The 24,081-nt window shown below is 44.4% G+C and overlaps 1 pseudogene; it reads right to left on the reverse strand.

Annotated features, from left to right (window-relative positions):
* Positions 1-1,050: 1,050 nt before the first annotated feature.
* On the reverse strand, positions 1,051-23,692 carry LOC121578139 (annotated as a pseudogene).
* Between the last annotated feature and the right edge of the window lie 389 nt (positions 23,693-24,081).

Below are 24,081 nucleotides of genomic sequence, written 5' to 3' on the forward strand. Positions count from 1 at the left end.
GAACAGCTCGGATTCGTTTTATATGTTCAGTAGACTCTCTTCCAAGCCACTTAACTAGAAGATCCATTTCTTCACTATAGGTTAAGTCTATGCCTCTGATGGCGTTGTGAAAGGAGCGCCGCCAAGCCCTGTAGCTCTCTGGTTGGTCATCAAATTGGAGTAGACCCGTGGTGATGAGCTTGCGATGAGCGAAGTACCTCACGAAGTCGGTAACGTTTGGGTTCCCACTTTGGGGGTCTTCCCATGTGCGCTTGTAATGTGGAGCAGTTGGGTGACTTCCGTCATTGTGCATACCTCTTTGGGTCCGGCTGTTGTTCTGGCCTTCTCGAAGGGAACTGTGTACACTAGGGGTGAGGTGAAACTGCTGGGCTGGCCTTGACTCCGGATTAGGGAGGCGGCGGTCTACAGCGGTAGTAGTGTCAACAGGAGGGGAACTAATCTCAGGCTTGAGACGTTGTAATAGGGTGTAATGTGCAGGCTCTGGCCTGGTATATCCCTGTCTAGTCTCGTCGTCAGAGGACGGCTCTACTCCTGTCGTTGGCTTGGGAGTGTCATAGGATTTAGCTTGCTCCATGAGATACTCCCTAGTTCGCTGTGTGGGGTCGAGTGGGTTGGAGTCGAGCTTGAGTCTGCAGCTACTTTTCTGACTGCTTAATTCAGCAGTGGCCTCTAGAGCCTCAGCTTCAGCCACTGCTGCAGCCGCTTCCTTTTCCTCTTTCAGCACGTCCATAGATGCTTCTAATTGTGGTTTTTCTAGATGAGCTGCTTGAATGGTGGGATGAGGCTGAGGCACGAGACCTGGTATTGAAGGTGGATGCCTGCTCCTCGGCCATACTGTGTTGGAGGATGTCTTTACACTGCCGTAATTGTCGTAGGCCTCTCTTGGCATTGTGACAGTTTAGCAGTGTCTGTTGCTTGATCCAACTTGTGGTCCTGCCCGCTAGAGAGCTGTCATTTCACTGTACTGTCCTCTGTATGCGTTACTGTGCATATTTTGACAGCAAGATAAACGCCTCCACATCAATAACCCTCAAAGCATGATCTCCATGTTCACAAGATTTATTGAGTTGAAACAGCATGAAATTGAAACACAAAGACATCAATGTCTGCATAAGACAATGTAATCTGTCCTAAAATACAAACTAGATATGAACGTCACCTGATATTTTGCTGACACTGACAACTAGCAAAAGCTAGGCTAACATACTGTAGCAATTAAGCTAGTGCTGTCCATCTATTCCACAAAGTAAACATACACATCCAAATTCCACAAATAATGATCTGAAACGAAGGATATATGCACTCTGAGCTCTACATGAAGCAACAATGACCAACTTCCTCCTAACAAGTCACATGACGGGTCATTTTCTAGCTAAAGGAAATTACTCCAGATCAACAATAGGGGGAGCCAAATTCAAGGTAAGTATTACAACTAAAACAGAACAATGACTATGAGTTGGAGTTGAATATAAGTTGCAAATAATCATCTTGAGCCAAAACCATGAGTTCATTGCCTGACGATTTCTGTCGCTGTTGACTGCACCATCGCCATGTCTGAATGTTTGTGTTGTGGTTGTTGCCTAGCGATAGTGCCACCCTGATTAATGTAAATAGCTTTCAAAGGACTCCACTGTCTTTTCAGTTTTCAGTTTTTACCACCATGACATTTAAGGATATTCTTATTTTTATTTTTTTACCTCTGGTTTTCAATTCTTCTGGCACTGTGGAGAAGGGCTCGGAGTCTCTGAGAAATTAAAAAAATATTCAATTAGACTTCTATGTAGGAATTAGAGTGGGAATGGTTAGCAGGATTTATCCTCAGATGTGGAGGCAGATGTAAACTAGTTGTCTCACAGCTTGTTGGCACGGCTAGTGACAGCTCAGTTGGGCACTGCAATTGTTTGTTCAGTGTGTGTTCCCTCTTACCTTCTTCTCCCTGAATAGGGTTGTGATGAGGAGTAGTCCCCCACACACGGCTGCAATGATTAAGGCTGTCTGGTAGGAGATACTTGAATCGGAATGACCAGTTTTCCCATTCCGGAATTCCTTCTCTGAGCCTTCATTGGGCCTTTCTGAAATAGGAGAGTCATCCACATCTGTCTTCTCTGACATGATATTTGAGGGATGATGAGGAAGAGCATGAGCCATTGTTTGGAGAGGGAATCCTAATTTAAATCTCAAGAGCAGTTTATTTTATGGTTAAAAAATTGGCATGGTATTTAAGATTATTTTACATGGTGAAATGGTAATTACACAGCAATTACACATGCATTACTTTATTGTTTCCTTAAAATGAATTAAAACAAGCATAATTTGATAGTACCAGGTACTTACCAATACTTTCTTTAAAGTATCAGGTAAATATCAGGTACATACCAGAGAAAACAGTACAGTAAAATATAGTGCTAGCCAAATCTCTATGCAAGTGAATGTGTGTATTTTGAATCAGGAGGAGGACGCAGAAAGTAGTTCAAACAGGGTGCTATGCTCTTTACCTATGCTGAAGACGTCCTCATAGTATGTCCTAGTATGTTTTGACTCAGTCTTTGTGACTTGGCCCAGGACCTCTGTAGTGGTGTGTAGTTTTTCTGGTTCCTCCTCTGTCATCTTCAAATGTGGAGCTGCTTCGGTCGTAGTGCTCCCAATCGGATGGTTCCAGTCATGTGAATATCTCTCCGTGCCTTGGTATGTTTTTGTAGTGTCTTCTAGTTGAGAGGTCTCTGTTGAAACCCCATCCTGAAATATTCCATAGTTCCTGGCGTCCAGTGACCTCTTGGCCAACACATAGGCAGTGCTCTCATCACTACTTGGGGTGATGCCCATCACCTTGTACAGGAAAGGGACATGTGTGACCAGCTTGACCCCAGGGAGAGCAATGGGACCGTGGGGTGAACCTGCTATTCCTCTCCCTGCTGGTTTGTCTGCAGAAGCCTCCATCGCCCTTTCAGTCTGGGGGTGGTAAAAAGCCTTGTCCTTGGAGCCAACAGTCCCCAGGAGAACAAGGCTGGGAGGTGAAGACATTGAAGGGTGGTCCGTGGCAGAAGGGGGGACAGAGCCTATGTTATAGAGTGCAGAGCCTGACTCACTTCCAGTGGGTGGAGGTGGATGAGAGTCCCAGTGTAACTCCCCCTCTCTGCCCTCTCCAAGTGAATGTCCATCGGGGACAGGCACCTGCAGGGGAGGGGGGTCCTACGGTACCAGGACTCCCTAGGAACACCCCAGGGTCAGCGCTGTGGGTACCCAAGGGTGGGTGAGGAGGCCTGGGATGCACAGCTGAGGTGGGTTGGGAGAGGGTGGGCTGTGGGGGACTGCTCCATACACTGTGGGACACCAGGGAGACATCAGGGTTCACCGGACCCACTGTTGGACATGCACACTGGTGTTCCGGTTCAGCTAGGGGCAGACGAGAGGAAGATGTAAGGGACAGTTAGAAATGTACTGGTTTACATTAATTATTTTGCAGGTTTTACTATATAATTTCTTCAATCCCAGCCAAATTTCACCATCTGCTTGCATGCACCCTATATCAAGGTCTTTTGGTACTTCCCTTATGCACTACGCTTTTCTGCACGCTTACTTTTACTATACCAGAGGTCAATATAGTCTACCAGTCTAACTGTCTATCCTACTCTCTATCCACCATTCATAGTGATAGTGGCAGGTGGATCGTTTGTCCAGATCTGCAATAGGCTAACTAGCAGTCATACCACACATAAAAGCATTCAAAGCTGCATATATTTTCTATATGAATCCACAATAACACATAGGAATAGCTGATAGGCAGCAGAGAAGCCAGGTGCATGAAAGAACAGTGAAGACAGCTCCCCTATTGATCTTTTTTAGGGACAATATAATTATCCTACTTAGACTAGCCTACACCATCACAATGCAATGAAGAATTGGATTATTGTTTTTAAATGAGTGCAAACTTCTACTCTAGGCTGCAGTGAAAATGTCATTTGAATAACAGAGCAGAATCTGAGTGATTTGAATGTTTAATTCCATTTGGAGCAGTTGTGAGTCTACTCTCAGCAGTTTATACGGTCTAGAAAGGCACAGTAGCAGGCCAGTCTGGCTGTATTTTTACTTCTGATACTGAGATGCGTTCTGTTGCAGATCATCATTCTCCCAAGTCGTCCTATAATAATGTGGCCACATATGCTCATGGCAGGCCCAGTTATTCAGGAAAGCTTAATGTGTACTATGCCTCCTCTCCAATCTGAGCAGCTGACGCAGCTAGAACCTAACACTTCAATATAGCCTAAATATGTGTCATTTAACTTTTAAAATGTATTACCTTTTATATGTGGCATAAACACAACCAGTCACAATGTTTTAATCTGATTAGGCTACTTCAAAAGTCTCCTGTAAGCATACACACGTTCGTCCAAAATATAATTCCAGCATCCTCAAAATGGCTTGACATTAAACAGGTTTCCATCCAACCTTTTTATGCGAGAAAAATTATGTTGGATAAAAAATTCACAACATCATGGGAAAGCATGCAGTTTATTAGGCTACAGATGAAATAAGTTATGATTAACTTCAAAGGGTGGTGAAAGTGTCACGGATCCCCCCGGTACTGCTGCTCATTCTGTTCACCAATTCCGGAGGTCTACGTCACTGGCTTTCTAGGCGTCACTGACATGGATCATTACCACCAATCCCGGACTGTCTTGTCTCATTACACACACCTGGTTCCCATTCCCCCTAATTAGTATGTGTATATATCTGCCCTCTGTTCCCCATTGTCCTTGTCGAATATTGTCCCAAGTCCGTTGGTCTCGTGAGTACCGTGTATTGTGCTCTGGTTGTTTACGGGTCTCGTCCTGTGTATTGTGTAGAGTTTACACCTCGCTCTTTGTTTGGGTTACATCCCTTTTGTATATACAGTGGGGGAAAAAAAGTATTTAGTCAGCCACCAATTGTGCAAGTTCTCCCACTTAAAAAGATGAGAGAGGCCTGTAATTTTCATCATAGGTACACGTCAACTATGACAGACAAATTGAGACAGATTTTTCCAGAAAATCACATTGTAGGATTTTTTATGAATTTATTTGCAAATTATGGTGGAAAATAAGTATTTGGTCACCTACAAACAAGCAAGATTTCTGGCTCTCACAGACCTGTAACTTCTTCTTTAAGAGGCTCCTCTGTCCTCCACTCGTTACCTGTATTAATGGCACCAGTTTGAACTTGTTATCAGTATAAAAGACACCTGTCCACAACCTCAAACAGTCACACTCCAAACTCCACTATGGCCAAGACCAAAGAGCTGTCAAAAGGACACCAGAAACAAAATTGTAGACCTGCACCAGGCTGGGAAGACTGAATCTGCAATAGGTAAGCAGCTTGGTTTGAAGAAATCAACTGTGGGAGCAATGATTAGGAAATGGAAGACATACAAGACCACTGATAATCTCCCTCGATCTGGGGCTCCACGCAAGATCTCACCCCGTGGGGTCAAAATGATCACAAGAACGGTGAGCAAAAATCCCAGAACCACACAGGGGGACCTAGTGAATGACCTGCAGAGAGCTGGGACCAAAGTAACAAAGCCTACCATCAGTAACACACTACGCCGCCAGGGACTCAAATCCTGCAGTGCCAGACGTGTCCCCCTGCTTAAGCCAGTACATGTCCAGGCCCGTTTGAAGTTTGCTAGAGTGCATTTGTATGATCCAGAAGAGGATTGGGAGAATGTCATATGGTCAGATGAAACCAAAATAGAACTTTTTGGTAAAAACTCAACTCGTCATGTTTGGAGGACAAAGAATGCTGAGTTGCATCCAAAGAACACCATACCTACTGTGAAGCATGGGGGTGGAAAAATCATGCTTTGGGGCTGTTTTTCTGCAAAGGGACCAGGACGACTGATCCGTGTAAAGGAAAGAATGAATGGGGCCATGTATCGTGAGATTTTGAGTGAAAACCTCCTTCCATCAGCAAGGGCATTGAAGATGAAACGTGGCTGGGTCTTTCAGCATGACAATGATCCCAAACACACCGCCCGGGCAACGAAGGAGTGGCTTCGTAAGAAGCATTTCAAGGTCCTGGAGTGGCTCTAGCCAGTCTCCAGATCTCAACCCCATAGAAAATCTTTGGAGGGAGTTGAATGTCCGTGTTGCCCAGCGACAGCCCCAAAACATCACTGCTCTAGAGGAGATCTGCATGGAGGAATGGGCCAAAATACCAGCAACAGTGTGTGAAAACCTTGTGAAGACTTACAGAAAACGTTTGACCTGTGTCATTGCCAACTAAGGGTATATAACAAAGTATTGAGAAACTTTTGTTATTGACCAAATACTTATTTTCCACCATAATTTGCAAATAAATTCATTAAAAATCCTACAATGTGATTTTCTGGATTTTTTTTCTCTATTTGTCTGTCATAGTTGACGTGTACCTATGATGAAAATTACAGGCCTCTCTCATCTTTTTAAGTGGGAGAACTTGCACAATTGGTGGCTGACTAAATACTTTTTTTCCCCACTGTATATACGTGTTTGTGTTCGGTGGCGTAATAAAACCCCGTAATACGTATTCCTGTGCCTGTCTTCTAATCATTGTACAACGTGACAGAATAATCGACCCATAAAAATGGAGACAGCGGGAAAGGCAGAGCTGGCGACCATCGTAGAGACAGTCCAGCATCACGAGGACTGTCTCTCCAGACTCAGCAGCGCCATGGACAGCGTGCTGGTAACCATCCTGCGGTTGGAGGGGAAAGTGCAGTCCCTCCAGTCTCCAGCACTGGTTCTGGTACCAGCCCCCACACCAACACTACCTGCCTCCGTTCCATCTGAGCCGGTCCGCGGAATACCCCTGTCCCTCCCGGAGCGCTTTGACGGCGCGCCAGAGAGATGCAAGGGATTCCTCCTGCAATGCGACCTGTACCTCGCCGAGGCTGTCTCCGGGAGAGACAGGGTTGCCACAGTCATCTCTGCACTGACCGGACGGGCCCTGGACTGGGGTGCCGCGGTTTGGGAAACGGGCGGACCCGAGGTTGAGTCCTACGAGCGCTTCACCCTCCTCTTCCGCTCTGTGTTTGATCATCCTGTGGAAGGCCAAGAGGGGGGTGAGCATCTACTCCGACTACTTCAGGGATCTAGGACCACCTCGGAGTTCGCTCTGGAGTTCCGGACAATCGCGGCCTCCACCGGATGGAACGAGTCGGCTCTGGTCACCATGTTCCGCAGCGGACTGCAGGAGGAGGTACAGATGGAGTTAGCCTGCCGTGATGATAACCTTTCACTCGACCAGCTCATCAGCATGGCGATCTGGTTGGAGAACCTCCTGCGGTCCGGACGAAGACCTGCGCGGAATCCGGAGCCCATGGCTACACCTGCTCCGTGGCCAGAGCTGATAGCGGTGTGCTCTGCATGTTTGCCCGAGGCAGCGCGTAGGGGAAGGAGGAATCTGGGCCTCTGCTCCTATGGTGGAGAAAGGGGTCATTTCTCCCCGACCTGCCCTCAATCCACTAATAGGTGAGGTGACAAGCCAGGGAATTCCCCTTCTCCAACCCAGGCAGAGGAGAGGCAGGAAGAGGAGACCCCCATCATCCCTCCGTTCCATATCATTGCGCCAGTGGTGTGGGACGTGGACGCCGACATACAGCAGGCCCTGCGTACGGAACCCGCACCAGCACAGTGCCCGGAGAACTTTGCCTACATGTCCACAGGTGTGCGGGCGCACACAGCGCCTGTGTCGGGTCATCCTGGGATAGGCCGTGCCATCGCCTGCATGACTGAGAAGTACTGGTGGCCCACCTTGGCTAGGGACGTCCGTGTTTACGTGTCTTCCTGCTCCATCTGTGCCCAGTCAAAGACACCCAGACACCTCCCTTATGGAAAGCTCCTTCCTCTGCCGGTTCCACAATGACCCTGGTCTCACCTCTCGGTAGACTTTGTCACTGACCTTTCCCCCTCCCAGGGGAACACCACCGCTCTCGTCATTGTGGACCGGTTTTCCAAAGCTTGTCGCCTCCTTCCTCTATCTGGGCTCCCGTCGGCCATGCAAACCGTGGAGGCTCTTTTTACGCATGTCTTCTGGCACTACGGGATCCCAGAGGACATTGTGTCAGACCGTGGTCCTCAGTTCACCTCACGCATAGGGAAAACGTTCATGGAACGCCTGGGGATCACGGTCAGTCTCACCTCCGGGTACCGTCCTCAAGCTAATGGGCAGGTGGAGAGGGTCAATCAGGAAGTGGGCAGGTTCCTGAGGTGTTACTGTCAGGACTGGCCGGGGGAGTGGGTGGATTTTCTACCTTGGGCTGAGTACGTGCAGAATTCCCTCCGCCACTCCTCCACTAACCTCACTCCTTTCCAGTGCATGTTGGGGTATCAGCCGGCCCTGGCACCTTGGCATCCGAGCCAGACCGAGGCTAATGTGGTGGACGAGAGGTTTCGGCGTGCTGAGGAGATCTGGAACACTTTGCACACTCATCTCCAGTGGGCCGTGCGTCTGCACAAGGAACAGGCCGACCGCCACCGCAGTGAGGCGCCTGTTTTCTCTCCAGGGGACCGGGTCTGGCTCTCCACCCAGAACCTGCCCCTCCGCTTGCCCTGACGGAAGATGAGCCCATGGTTTGTGGGGCCATTTAAAGTCCTGAGGAGGGTTAATGAGGTAACGTACCGCTTGCAACTCCCTGCTGATTACCGCATTTACCCGACTTTTCATGTGTCTCTCCTCAGGCCAGTGGTGCCTGGTCCCCTCGCTGAGGCTGGACACAGTGACGCCACGTCTCCTCCTCTGGATATCGAGGGAGGTCCGGCATACTCGGTCCGTGAAGTCCTGGATTCGAGGCGTCGGGCGGGGCGTCTCCAGTAACTCATCGACTGGGAGGGGTACGGCCCAAAGGAGCAGTGCTGGGTTCCTGCGGTGGACATCTTGGACGCTTCGCTGACCAGGGATTTTCACTGTCGGCGCCCTGTTCGACCCGCACCGAGTCCCTGTGGTCGTCCTCGAGGCCGGTGTCGTCCCGCAGCACGTCGGGGGGTACTGTTCACCAGGTCCGGAGGACTACGTCACCGGCTTTCTAGGCGTCACTGACATGGATCATACCACCAACCCCGGACTGTCTTGTCTCATTATGCACACCTGGTTCCCATTCCCCCTGATTAGTATATATATATATATATATATATGTATATGTGCCCTCTGTTCCCCATTGTCCTTGTCGATTATTGTCCCATTTCCGTTGGTCTCGTGAGTACCGTGTATTGTGCTCTGGTTGTTTACGGGTCTCGTCCCATGTATTGTGTAGAGGTTACACCTCGCTCTTTGTTTGGGTTACACCCCATATATATATGTGTGTGTGTATATGTATGTTTGTGTTGGGTGGAGTAATAAAACCCCTAATAAGTATTCCTGTGCCTGTCTTCTAATCATTATACAACGTGACAGAAAGTGCACGGTGATGAGCTTGATGCTGCTTTTCAATAAATATTGAGGGTCTTATTCTGGTGACATGATTATTGATGCTTGGCTGCCATTTGACAAATAAAAATAATCTCACACTTTTGTCCATAATAACTAATTGTGTAGGCCGCTGAATCTCAACTCTGGACCTCAAAGTCAGTGCCACTGCGTTTCTTCATTCTTCCCCTCTAATCAGGGACTGATTTGGACCTTGGACACCAGGTGGGTGCAATTAATTATCAGGTAGAACAGAAAACCAGCAGGCTCCAGATCTAGTAGGGTAAGAGTTGAATACCCCTGGTGTAGGCTATACCAGCACTGTATCTCTGAGCTGTTGGCTAGAGCACATGTGCCAATACCAGAGTGGGTACATTCACTATACACAGAAATTGGCCAGCGTTAACAAGTGTTACTTTTCTTGGTGTTACATTTGTAGTGTTAAGAGGTGTTGATTTAAGAGTTGTTTTTACACCCTCTGTGCTAATATAACTCCCAGGTGAGAGTTACCGTACAGAGGCTGGGCAGTGGCACTGAGCAGTGTTGATTGAGCTTCCGGTTTTAACTTGAAACTTCCTTTTCATCTAATTGCTGATGGTGCAAGGGCAGCTGGAATTGCGCAGCATTGAAAGGTAATTAATATGTTAATTTTTTTAATAAGTTAACTGATGGCCAAACTTGTTATATCGGCTAAGTGAATGGTTGAGATCTTTGTTTGTAGATATAGCTACATCTGCAAAGTTTAGATTTAAAAGGTAGCTAGCTAGCTAACGTGGTTTACGTTAGCACTAGATTAATTAGCTATCTAGCTAAATGTTAGCGGGAACTTTGTCTCCACTTCATTAGTTTGCTAAAATTAGCAAACTATACGATCCAAAAGGATCAGAGTTAGGCTATACCGTTAGGTGATTTCAAACATGTGCGTGTTGAGTTCACGAGGCCAACTACAATTTGTGGTGCAGCAGGTGCATGGTGTTAATTGGGGTGTGATCACTTTGAGCCGTGTTTGGTGCAGGATGTAGCTAGCCAGGAAGTGAAGGTAAGAACATGGCTAATATCTACTAATTTGTTCTTCAAAACGCATATAACTAAGAATGTTTGTCTGGCCAAAAATTGTTAGATAGCTAGCAAGCTATATAGCTAGCTACAACACCGACCTCAACATCTTGTAACTTAGCGCTAAGGTTAGCTAGCTAGCGCATGTGGCCAGATGTGATAGGGTTGCCCTCGGTCACTTAGATTAACATGTCTATGGTGTGTGCTTTAAATCACAGATCAGACATTGTGTTCAAGCCAATACGGCTTCAAATGTATTGGCCAGTTTCTTTCCTATAGATTTGAGTGGTGGTGGAAACTGTTTGTAGCTAGTTAGCCAAGCCCCAGATCCGCAGGCAGGCAGACACCTGTTACATCATTAAAAGTGGCATTTGGAACAAATGGTTGATCCACTGCAGGGAAGACAAATGGGAGAGGGTATAAGGGGGCATTTTGTGTGATTTGTTTCTATATGTACAGCTACACCATAAAATGTTTGCGACCAAATTTAACTTAAATATGACATTGTGTATAATTGCATTTTGCAGGAGTGCAGTGTAACATGTTGGTGAAGGTCCAATCCCAAAAATGCAAGAAGTTCATGACATTGCAGCCTGGGTTCTCTTATGGAGATTTCATTAATCAAGGTGAATATACAGTGGGGAAAAAAAGTATTTAGTCAGCCACCAATTGTGCAAGTTCTCCCACTTAAAAAGATGAGAGAGGCCTGTAATTTTCATCATAGGTACACGTCAAATATGAGAGACAAATTGTGTAAAAAAATTCCAGAAAATCACATTGTAGGATTTTTAAGGAATTTATTTGCAAATTATGGTGGAAAATAAGTATTTGGTCACCTACAAACAAGCAAGATTTCTGGCTCTCACAGACCTGTAACTTCTTCTTTAAGAGGCTCCTATGTCCTCCACTCGTTAACTGTATTAATGGCACCTGTTTGAACTTGTTATCAGTATAAAGACACCTGTCCACAACCTCAAACAGTCACACTCCAAACTCCACTATGGCCAAGACCAAAGAGCTGTCAAAGGACACCAGAAACAAAATTGTAGACCTGCACCAGGCTGGGAAGACTGAATCTGCAATAGGTAAGCAGCTTGGTTTGAAGAAATCAACTGTGGGAGCAATTATTAGGAAATGGAAGGCATACAAGACCACTGATAATCTCCCTCGATCTGGGGCTCCACGCAAGATCTCACCCGTGGGGTCAAAATGATCGCAAGACCGGTGAGCAAAAATCCCAGAACCACACGGGGGGGACCTAGTGAATGACCTGCAGAGAGCTGGGACCAAAGTAACAAAGCCTACCATCAGTAACACACTACGCCGCCAGGGACATAAATCCTGCAGTGCCCTGCTTAAGCCAGTACATGTCCAGTCCCGTGCTAGAGTGCATTTGGATGATCCAGAAGAGGATTGGGAGAATGTCATATGGTCAGATGAAACCAAAATAGAACTTTTTGGTCAAAACTCAACTCGTCGTGTTTCGAGGACAAAGAATGCTGAGTTGCATCCAAAGAACACCATACCTACTGTGAAGCATGGGGGTGGAAACATCATGCTTTGGGGCTGTTTTTCTGCAAAGGGACCAGGACGACTGATCCGTGTAAAGGAAAGAATGAATGGGGCCATGTATCATGAGATTTTGAGTGAAAACCTCCTTCCATCAGCAAGGGCATTGAAGATGAAACGTGGCTGGGTCTTTCAGTATGACAATGATCCCAAACACACCGCCCGGGCAACGAAGGAGTGGCTTCGTAAGAAGCATTTCAAGGTCCTGGAATGGCCTAGCCAGTCTCCAGATCTCAACCCCATAGAAAATCTTTGGAGGGGAGTTGAAAGTCCTTGTTGCCCAGCGACAGCCCCAAAACATCACGCTCTAGAGGAGATCTGCATGGAGAAAGGGCCAAAATACCGTGTGTGAAAACCTTGTGAAGACTTACAGAAAACGTTTGACCTGTGTCATTGCCAACAAAGGGTATATAACAAAGTATTGAGAAACTTTTGTTATTGACCAAATACTTATTTTCCACCATAATTTGCAAATAAATTCATAAAAAATCCTACAATGTGATTTTCTGGATTTTTTTTCCTCATTTTGTCTGTCATAGTTGACGTGTACCTATGATGAAAATTACAGGCCTCTCTCATCTTTTTAAGTGGGAGAACTTTCACAATTGGTGGCTGACTAAATACTTTTTTTCCCCACTGTATGAACTGTCTGATGTATTTTCTTAATTTAACCCTTGGGCTTGATTTGGGTCAGACCCATTCTGTTGCCCCCTAGGTGGCTTATCTCACTGTATTCTGATTAGTCTCTCTTTTTTGTAGTCCAAAATAGGTTTGGACTGCCCTCTGCAGCACAATTACACATTTTTGATGATTCCCAAACTGAGGTGGAGGAGGATGTCCTGCTGGACCTGATTGAGGCCAATCCAGACCTGTGCCTCACAATCAAAGATATTGATGAAGGTATCTTTCTACAGTCTCACATAATGATATCAAATAACATGAATGTATAGATTGATTGCTTTGATTCATTGTTTGTGCTCAGACATTTCTCCTGCAGGCTGTTCGACACCTAGTTAGTTCACAGACACATTATCCCTCTCGTCAAGTGATTTAGACCTGAGATGTCCAGAAAGACCATCTAAAAAGGCCAACACAACCTTAGGAGATGAGGCCATCGACAGCAGCAAAATAGGTATAATGATAACTGATAATCCCAATTCTGTGTTTGCTCTTCATGGAGATTCAGCAAGGATAAACCAACCCTAAATTGTTTAACTTTTCTCTTGTCTTAATAGATGGTCCGAGATGCCCTCACTAGTAGACCTGGTGGGCAAGACGTATTAGAGTACCAGACAACCAAAACATTGGGCCACAGAACCAGGAGAGAGATGATTGCCATCTTAGTCAGCCACATGAAAGAGATGAATGGGTAAGCTTCTCATTAGCCAATCTGGCCACAAACAATGGATCAAAACAATCAAACTATACATTGTTATTTGGCATCAGTATGAGACTGTAGAAAGATGCCTTCATCAACAAAACTTTGGTTAAACATATTTGGCGTGTATGCTTTACTGTTTTTGAGCAGGAGGCTTCCCACACGTCAACAGAGAGAACGTTATGCTCTTGGAATTGTGACCCTCTTTCCTTCGTTAAGAAATATTTTTTGCGCCAAAGGCTATGTAAGTGCTGGTAGAGCATGCTTGCTTTAATATTTAGACACTTGTTCTGTGGGCTGAAAGGGCCATCAAACAGTCATATAATCAAGTCTAAAAATAATAACCATTTGACTACCATGTTGGTCACCTTTTCCCACATCTAAGGAACACTTCTATGATCCTGACAAGGGCAAAGGATATCTGAATTATCGCCTGAAGACGTATCAAGGAAGACCTCACATCAAGAAGAGTATTTCACCCCAGTCGGGAGGCCCAACCCATAGGAGGAAGACTGACCTGGACCACCAGCTTGTTGGTGATGCTTGCAAGAAGGTCATATCATTCCTTGTCCACTCAGCCGATGAAAAACAAATCTATCAGAAGATGAAGGAGGTGTTCCAGTATCGCCAGGAGCTAGTTTATAGTCCAGACAGAAGCACATATGTCCTCAGGCTTTCCCAGGTTTCTGGACATCAAAGGAATGGTGAGTGAAGTAGTATGTCTTGGAATCAGAACTACAGGCTATTTGTCTGATTGAGAACATGATTTTGTGTTGGTCATGAAGTTGAGTTGATCCACTTTGTTTTAGGTGAATCAGTTATTTTTGCTGATGTTCAACGATGAAATATCCTCTAAGCTCCTTGAAAAGTGGGACACTGTATTGAAGCCTAAAGTCATCAAACTGGCAAAATCCCTGACTACGACCACCGATTTGCATCGCCTCCTGAAGTCTGCAGAAAAACTGCCAGAGAATGACAGCGAAACCAGTAAGTGGATTCTCTCATGGGTAGTGCAATGTTTCAAACTCTGCTATATTGTTTTATGTGATTTTGGGTGTTTGCCTTTTCTTGCCCTCAGACTGGGACAATGATATGTCCTCCCTGCTGCTGCTGCTTCAGCTCCTCCCACCACCAGCAGGAGGGAAGAGGACTAAGATCAGTGGCAGTAATTTTTCTGTGGATATAATGCATGACGTTCTTGAAGTGGTGGCTCAGTTTGAGTTAAAACTGTTTGAATATGTCTCAGAAAATTGTATTTTGAAACGTACGCTTCTCTCTAGAATCTACTTGTTTGACTATGGGTACTTGGAGCGCAAAAACCGTCCAACAAAAGTCAACCTAGAGAACAGTGGAAATAGCAAAGCACTTAATTCTATTCAAACTGTGTCTTGTGAAAAACGTTCCCTTGATTTTGGGTGACGTTGTTCCACCAGGAAATGAGAACAGGAATTTGCTGCTCATCTTACTGCAAATAATCAACATTGTTTTTTCCCCTTTTCTTAGCCAGGGCATGATTGTGTATCTGAAGAATTTGATAATTGAACATCACACACTTTTCAAACATTTGTACCCACATAAAAACTTGATACCCAAACATCACTTTATGATACATTACCCAGCATGAATAAGACAAATCTGTCCTTTATTACATATGTGGAGCATGAGGTTTGAGGCAAAGCACAAACTCTTTAAGAACACCCTCAAAAACGTCAAGAACATTACAAGTCCCTTGTCAAAAAACACCAATTTGCTATAGGCCATCCCTTGGAGACATCACCATTGCTACACACTGAGTATGGACCGATGAAAGCATTTTCCCTGAGAGATTTTACTGGTGGTGAGGAGTTGGCAGCGTCACTTAAGGTCACTATGCAGAAAGCATTTTACTCTACCAGCTAGGTTAAGATGGATGGCACGGAGTACAGATAAGGGACTGTTAGCTTGCAGTAAGATGGAGTCTTTTGTAAAATTACTAAGAACATTGTGGTTGCAATAGTGTACCTATTGCTGGATAAGTTGCATATTGATAATGTCGGTGAACATTGCCATGCGTTAACTGTGTTTGATGGTGTTGATGACAAAGTTGTCAAAGTTGATCAGAAATTTTATAAGCCTTTTGTCCTTCAAGGTGCTAAGAGCCTTCATGTTGTTCCTTTGTTTGACATGATTGAGTAATAGTCAGATTGTTGGCAACTTTGTCAAGAAAATTACATACCTAGTCTTAGGAGGACTTCCACTTGTGTTAAATAGCAAACTCTTGTTCTTATATAGTACAGTCGTGGTCAAAGGTTTTGAGAATGACACAAATACTAATTTTCACAAAGTCTGCTGCCTCAGTTTTGATGATGGCAATTTGCATATACTCCAGGATGTCATGAAGAGTGATCAGATGAATTGCAATTAATTGCAAAGTCCCTCCTTGCCATGAAAATGAACTTAATCCCAGAAAAACATTTCCACTGCATTTCAGCCCTGCCACAGAAGGACCAGCTGCCATCATGTCAGTGATTCTCTCGTTAAATCAGGTGAGAGTGTTGACGAGGACAAGGCTGGAGATCACTCTTTCATGCTGATTGAGTTAGAATAACAGACTGGAAGATTTAAAAGGAGGGTGGTCCTTGAAATCATTGTTCTTCCTCTGTTAACCATGGTTACCTGCAAGGAAACACGTGCCGTCATCATTGCTTTGCACAAAAAGGGCTTCACAGGCAAGGATATTGCTGCTAGTAAGATTGCACCTAAATCAACCATTTATCGGATTATTAAGAACTTCAAGGAGAGAGGTTCAATTGTAGAGAAGAAGGCGTCAGGGCGCCCAAGAAAGTCCAGCAAGCGCCAGGACCATCTCCTAAAGTTGATTCAGCTGTGGGATTGGGGCACCACCAGTGCAGAGCTTGCTCAGGAATGGCAGCAGGCAGGTGTGAGTGCATCTGCATGCACAGTGAGGCGAAGACTTTTGGAGGATGGCCTGGTGTCAAGAAGGGCAGCAAAGAAGCCACTTCTCTCCAGGAAAAACATCAGGGGCAGACTGATATTCTGCAAAAGGTACAGGGATTGGACTGCTGAGGACTGGGGTAAAGTCATTTTCTCTGATGAATCCCCTTTACGATTGTTTGGGGCATCCGGAAAACACCTTGTCCGGAGAAGACAAGGTGAGCGCTACCATCAGTCCTGTGTCATGCCAACAGTAAAGCATCTTGAGACCATTCATGTGTGGGGTTGCTTCTCAGCCAAGGGAGTGGGCTCACTCACATTTTTGCCTAAGAACACAGCCATGAATAAAGAATGGTACCAACACGTCCTCCCGAGAGCAACTTCTCCCAACCATCCAAGAACAGTTTGGTGACGAACAATGCCTTTTCCAGCATGATGGAGCACCTTGCCATAAGGCAAAAGTGATAACTAAGTGGCTCGGGGAACAAAACCTCAACATTTTGGGTCCATGGCCAGGAAACTCCCCAGACTTTAATCCCATTGAGAACTTGTGGTCGATCCTCAAGAGGCGGGTGGACAAACAAAACCCCACAAATTCTGACAAACTCCAAGCATTGATTATGCAAGAATGGGCTGCCATCAGTCAGGATGTGGCCCAGAAGTTAATTGACAGCATGCCAGGGCGAATTGCAGAGGTCTTGAAAAAGAAGGGTCAACACTGCAAATATTGACTCTTTGCATAAACTTAATGTAATGGTCAATAAAAGCCTTTGACACTTATGGAATGCTTGTAATTATACTTCAATATACCATAGTAACATCTGACAAAAATATCTCATAACACTGAAGCAGCGAACTTTGTGAAGACCAATACTTGTGTCATTCTCAAAACTTTTGACCACGACTGTACATGTATTGAGGTGCCTGTGATGCACTGTTTTCATTCTGATGTGTCTGTGACGCACTGATTTCATTCTGGCGCGCCCGTGATGAACGGATATAATTCTGATTTGCCTGTGATGCACATATTTCATTTTAATATGTCTGTGATGCACTGTTTTCACTTTGGCCTAAATAAATGAAACAAAGCAGAGTCACTACTCTTATAAGGAATTTAAGTCACCTACAACTTGCAGGCTTGATTTATGAGTGGGAGAGAACCAGACAAAAAATGGTTATTTCCTAGTGTGAATATTTAGCACTTCCTGGTGTCAATTCATCTACAGGATGCATTCTCTAGAGATGATCCTCAACACTGAAAGGTGTTGCTGCTTAATACTGAGGGTGTTGAAAAAACACTCCCATGGGTCATTTGAACAACACCTGAAGTGTTTTTTTTTTTTTTTTGTAGTTCAAAGTCAAGCTTAAAAAACAAAAAAAGGTGGGAAAAAGTGCTGCTGCACCCTCAGCACCACTACTTCCTGCAACTATGGGTCTTGGAGGAGAGGGTTGTGTGTGTGTGTTTGGCAATTTCATTTGGCGTGCAACATGTTGGCAGTGCTTGCTGAGACTTGTAGTGCAGCGCGCCGTGGGCTGTGTGGAAGCGGGCCTAATTGAATTGACAACCCAAATCATTGGGCGGCCAGATAGAAATGTGTCATGGGCCGGATTCGGCCAACAGGCCTTATGTTTGACACGTGATCTAAAGAATAAGCTACAGACTATCCAAAACAAGATTGTAAGACTTGTACTTAAACTCCCTGTCAGGTGTTGCTGTAGGTAGGTGTGGTGTGGAATCAGGCGCAGGACGCAGAAGTTAAGTCCAACAAAGACTTTTAGTAGATCACACAAAATATAATCCAAAACAGCCCGGAGGCGAGAAAAGCGCACACAGGCGTAAACAAACGGGCGCACTAAACATGTGCGTAATCCTCTCCTAAAGAAACAAGGAGGTAAGCTACAAATAGCGCACCGAAACGGGTAGCGCAGCAACACGACAACGGGAACAATTACACACAACACCTAAACTCACAACAAGGAACTAAATAGGGTGCTTAATGAGACATAATACAAAACAGGTGTGACAAACAGACAAAACCAATCAAACATGAAACATAGAACGGTGGCAGCTAGTACTCCGGAGACGACGACCGCCGAAACCTGCCCGAACAAGGAGGAGGGGCCGCCTCGGCCGAAACCGTGACACTCCCCCCTCATACTCATCTGGAGGTTGAGCATTGTAAGCAGCATGTACTGTGTGCATATATGTATATTTTTTTAACTGACAAATAAAATCAATCAATCCAAACTGTGAAGCGGCCATTTGTTGAATGGAAAGAGACATCTGTAAAAAAACACAAAGTTTAATGATATTTGGAGATTGTCAAGCCAAGCCTTCAATACTGGGTAGGCCTTCAAGGTAGGTAAGGATGTATTTCCTCTTTGTCGCGATTGACAGTCTATTTATTGTGATGTTGAAAACGCAAACCATGATATCGAAGTGCGCAAAGTCGGTATGCTTTGTTTATTGGTTGAGTGGTGCATTGGCACAGAAACATGTTGGTGGAAAATTTGTTGCATATATATTTTATTCATTTATAAATATGGCATGAAAGTTGTGAAAATCTGATTTCCCCCAAGCTGATCATTGTCTGCAGCCAGCTCTGACTGTAGTGTAATGAAACAGGCAGGGAGAGTGAGCTCGTCCGTGGTGGTCAGCGGACCCTCAACCTTCTGGCCCGCAGCCTCGTGTCATCGACTGTGCAACAAAAGCATGCTGAAGTGGAAAAAGTTGATGTCCATGTTTATAAACATTACAGTTATTGTTATTTGTGGTGGTAAACATTATTTTAAGTTAATTATATGTGCAATTGTATTTCAGTACAAGGGGAAGGTCATGTGAAAATGTTTTTTATGTTGGGGAGGGGGGTGCATTTTCTGGGGGGACACCTTGAACTGTCCCCTAACATGGTCATGATTATGGTAAATAGGTCTAGGAGATCAGTCTGAAAACAGCTTGGAGTAATCATGTGTGGCAAAAATGTTTTGTTCCTAAACAAAGTAAACACGTACACAAAATCTCTAAATCATTGCTGGGAGCTTTGCTGGCTTTTGAAAAGGAAGCATTGTTTAGGTGTGTGTTTCCCAGATTTTTGTTGGTAATTTAGGGGCTTGACTGGTTTTTATATGGGCTATAATATTATATTTTCCTCATAACGTGCAAGCCAACACTTCCAAATGAAAGATGATCCTTCCAGCCTATGCTCATAAAAGGTTCCAATACGGGGGACAAACAGCAATAACAATCAATGAAGTCTTTGGTAGTCATGGGAGACTGAAACCCCCAGTAAAACACTACAAAATGACTTCAACTGTCTTAGAATAGATATTAATGGATAGTATCATTAATCTCACTCTACCTGTGGTTGGGGTGGGGAGGGCAGTGGCGGATTCTGGGTAATCCTCAGCATACTCTTCCTCACAGTTCCAGTTGATGGGCCCGTTGCTCTTGGTCATCAGGGTCATGTACATCTCAATGACCCCGCGGGCCTTCCTCAGAGCCTCTCTGGGCAAGGTGCTGTGCACCCTCACAAACTTCACTGGGTTGTCCTGTGACAGAGATGAGAGGAGAGAGAGAGAGGAGATGGGATGGGTCACATTCATTCTCTACTAACAATTCAAAACATCCTGAAATACTTTAAAGTTGTTTTCAATAGCACTCAGTTAATGCCTCATGCCTAATGAATGTTTGATCAACTCCAGTAATGAAAATTCAGATCCCTGTGAAGGGAGTTGCAAGAGGAGAAGGCTATTCTAGATAATTATATATTAGAAACAAAATGAAAGTGTCTATTTCCAACGCCACTTCATTGGCTATTGGCCACCTTGGCTTAAGTCTTCAGTATTTAAAAGTTTGAAAGGGTTTCGTGACAAATTACTTTGCGGAAAGTAAAGGTAGAAAATGGTAAAAAATTATATTTTGTTTGAGGAAAATCAGCTGAGAAATTATACAATCAATCACTCTGATTGAGTCAAGTAATTTGTTTCATATAGGGGTTATTTTAATATTTGATACTGGATAAGACTACAGCCATTCACAAAACAGACACATTTAGCTAGCCCAAACTTCACAGTGTAGATGTTGGACAAGCGTTCCCTTAAGAGACAGGGGTCGCCTGAAGAGAAACCATTGTCTGATACCAGCATCACAGGGTACCAAGAGACATACCGGGGCACCAGTCTCATGTCTGACCTTAATTTAACACTGATCTAATATAGACAGAAGATGATTTGCCCAGACTTACTGGCATTCTGAAGTGTGCAGGGTTATGGACGGTGACTGCTGTGCATTGCTGTCTCCTGGGCCCTGCTACCTTAATATAATAATAATAATAATAATATGCCATTTAGCAGACGCTTTTATCCAAAGCGACTTACAGTCATGCGTGCATACATTTTTGTGTGTGGGTGGTCCCGGGGATCAAACCCACTACCCTGGGGTTACAAGCACCGTGCTCTACCAGCTGAGCTACAGAGGACCACCTCCCCAAGCCAACTTAATGTGGCCCTCTGTAGCTCAGCTGGTAGAGCACGGCGCTTGTAACGCCAAGGTAGTGGGTTCGATCCCCGGGACCACCCATACACAAACATTTATGCACGCATGACTGTAAGTCGCTTTGGATAAAAGCGTCTGCTAATTGGCATATTATTATTTATTATTATTATTAATACAGATAACATTTTTTCCGTACTGTAAAACATATTCTATTAACCCTGCCATATCTGGGGTCACAATATCCTTAAAGAAAGAATTCAATGCTAAATTGAATATTGGTGACTGTTCCTCTGTACTCTCTGTAAATTGAGTTTATTTGAGGTCTGAGGAAGCTGGATTGATTGATTGATTGATTGTATTTTATCCTTACTTTATCTAATTGATCTATTTAACCATCATGACCACTGAACAGCTTAACATGTTTCGAGAACATAATATATATCTAAGGAGCCATATTGTAATAAAACAATGTGTTTAGAGTTACCATGTCCTATTGTAATTTAAGAGAAACATTTTTAACATCACTGCATACTACTATGCCTTTTCAAATGGTCCAATTTAATAAGGCTGCACTGCATGTACCAACCTCCCAAGCACTTGTTTCACTTTGTTTACTTCCGAGAAGTAATTTATGCTGTCTGGCACAATCCAACAGACCTTTGGAAGAGATTTACCTAAGTCTATTCCCAGACTAGAGTAGCAAAGATCATAAGTAGGTAGTACTCACCTCAATCTCCTCGTTGATTTCAGGTATACAGTTTTGGGAGTAAAGGTTGTATATGACCTTCTTCAGGGCTTTGACATAACGCCCGTTGTCTGACTTCATGACATAATTGAAGTTTGTGTTCAGAAGCTCCAGGATTTGTGGAAAGGCTGCTTTCACATAACATACTTCACTCTGTGGTTCAAAGGAAAAAGAAACCTATCGTCACTGCATTTTTTAAACACAGATTTCCATTGAGTTTGAACTTCCTTTCCAAAGCAGACCTGGAAAGTCACTCATGACTCAACAGATAGTCGTTTCCTCTTAGTGACAATGATTTTGCTTCCTGTATCACTAGACTGAAATGGAGGTGCAGAAAAAGTTAGCTACCTACCAACAGGTCCTCGTGGTAGTATATGGCACAACCTTTAAACAGACCTTCACCATTTCAGAGACCTTGGTAGCCCTTTCTTACAGTCAAATGACTTAGTGGCCGAATGGGTGGAATGTTAACAATATTTTTCATAATGTCGTAATTAATCAACATTATTTCAAAAAACCTGCCGAAAATCCATTGTTTCTATGTCAAACAGTTTTGTGATGTATATAAAGTGTAATATTGGGATGCAAACAAAAAATTGAATACATTTCAACTCTATATCTGACATGGTACATTTACATTTACATCATTTAGCAGACGCTCTTATCCAGAGCGACTTACAAATTGGTGCATTCAACTTATGATAGCAAGTGGGACAACCACTTCTTTTTTTTCTTTTTTTTTATGGGGGGGTGCGGGGTAGAAGGATTACTTTATACTATTCCAGGTATTCCTTAAAGAGGTAGGGTTTCAAGTGTCTCCGGAAGGTGGTCAGTGACTCCGCTGTCGTGGGGGGAGCTTGTTCCACCATTGGGGTGCCAGAGCAGCAAATAGCTTTGACTGGGCTGAGCGGGAACTGTGCTTCTGTAGAGGTAGGGAGATAGCAGGCCAGAGGTGGATGAACGTAATGGCCTCGTTTGGTATAGGGTCTGATCAGAGCCTGAAGGTAAGGAGGTGCCGTTCCCCTCGACAGCTCCGTAGAAAGCACCATGGTCTTGTAGTAGATGCGAGCCTCAACTGGAAGCCAGTGGAGGTGCGGGAGGAGCGGGGTGAAAGGAGAGAACTTGGGAAGGTCAGCAACAGACAGGCTGCTGCGTTCTGGATAAGTTGTAGGCGTTTAATGGCACATGGCAGGAGCCCAGCCAACAGCGAGTTGCAGTAATCCAGACGGGAGATGACAAGTGCCTGGATTAGGACCTGTGCCGCTTTCTGTGTAAGGTAGGGTCGCTCTCACGAATGTTGTAGGAGCATGAACCCTGGGATCGGGTCAACGCTTTGAGTTAGCAGGAACGACAGGGTGTTGTCCAGGGTCATGCCAAGGCTCTTTGCACTCTGGGAGGAGGACACAATGGCGTTGTCAACCGTGATGGTGAGATCATGGAGCGGGCAGTCCTTCCCAGGGAGGAAGAGCAGCTCTGTCTTGCGAGATTCAGCTTGAGGTGGTGATCCAACATCCGTACAGGGTCTTATTTTTTAAGCCCATAACCATGTGTGTGAGGTGTATACTTTTGTTTAAGACTACCAAGAAACACTGTGTGACTCTGATTTAGCCCACTGCAGTAAACGGTTAACCCATAAACCATTTCCCTGATAGGTGACAAGTTAAACTAAGTGGGATCCTGACTCCATACTGCCACACAGCTCTCCTCTCTTTATCTATCTCTCATGTAACTTGGCACAGTTCAGAGGTATTTTCAAAACATTTCCCTTCCAGGGGATAAACAACCCGTCTCTTTCATGGGATTATGTTTTCTTCTTCTAAATATAATTAGATTTTGCGTATGAAGGCTGGACGGAGCAAGAGATGTGATGAACTTGGATCTGTAATGTCAGAAGTGAGAGCATTCGTTTCGAATCAGTATGCCAGCCTGGCACATCTTGAAAAGAACAAGACTATCTTGACAGTGACTGGTTGTGATAGTTGTGCAAATCTTTGGTATAACATCCTTTATCTGCACACATCAAATTCATTTTGTTGTGAAAGATGTAATTGGAGTGTAGTAGGAAGGAAATACTCACCAAACTCTGGAGCTCAGTAGAATACGTAGGTTATTGAACAGCCATTCTCAACTGATTGTCAATCTACGTGGCAAACAAAGATACAAACAGTGAAATGTAAAACAAGCGTGGAATTGGGTATTTTATTATTTATTTTTTATTTATTTATTTTATTTATTTTATCCATGATTCTCCAGGATGATAGTGAGGGTAGTCATGCCGCCATAGAGAATTCACATCTGCCACACATATTGTTCTCATTAGTTATGTTTGTGGGTCATAGAAGGAAAAATCCTAAATTTGGATAATACATTTACTAACCCGGGAGGAAACCTTTCATTAACATCAATACATTCAGGCATGACTTATATGACAGTTTGAGTGATTGTAAGCAACTATATCTCAAGTAGATTTTTTTTGTTTGTTGA

Source organism: Coregonus clupeaformis, unplaced genomic scaffold (assembly GCF_020615455.1).
Source record: "Coregonus clupeaformis isolate EN_2021a unplaced genomic scaffold, ASM2061545v1 scaf3673, whole genome shotgun sequence".
Classification (NCBI taxonomy): Eukaryota; Metazoa; Chordata; class Actinopteri; order Salmoniformes; family Salmonidae; genus Coregonus; species Coregonus clupeaformis.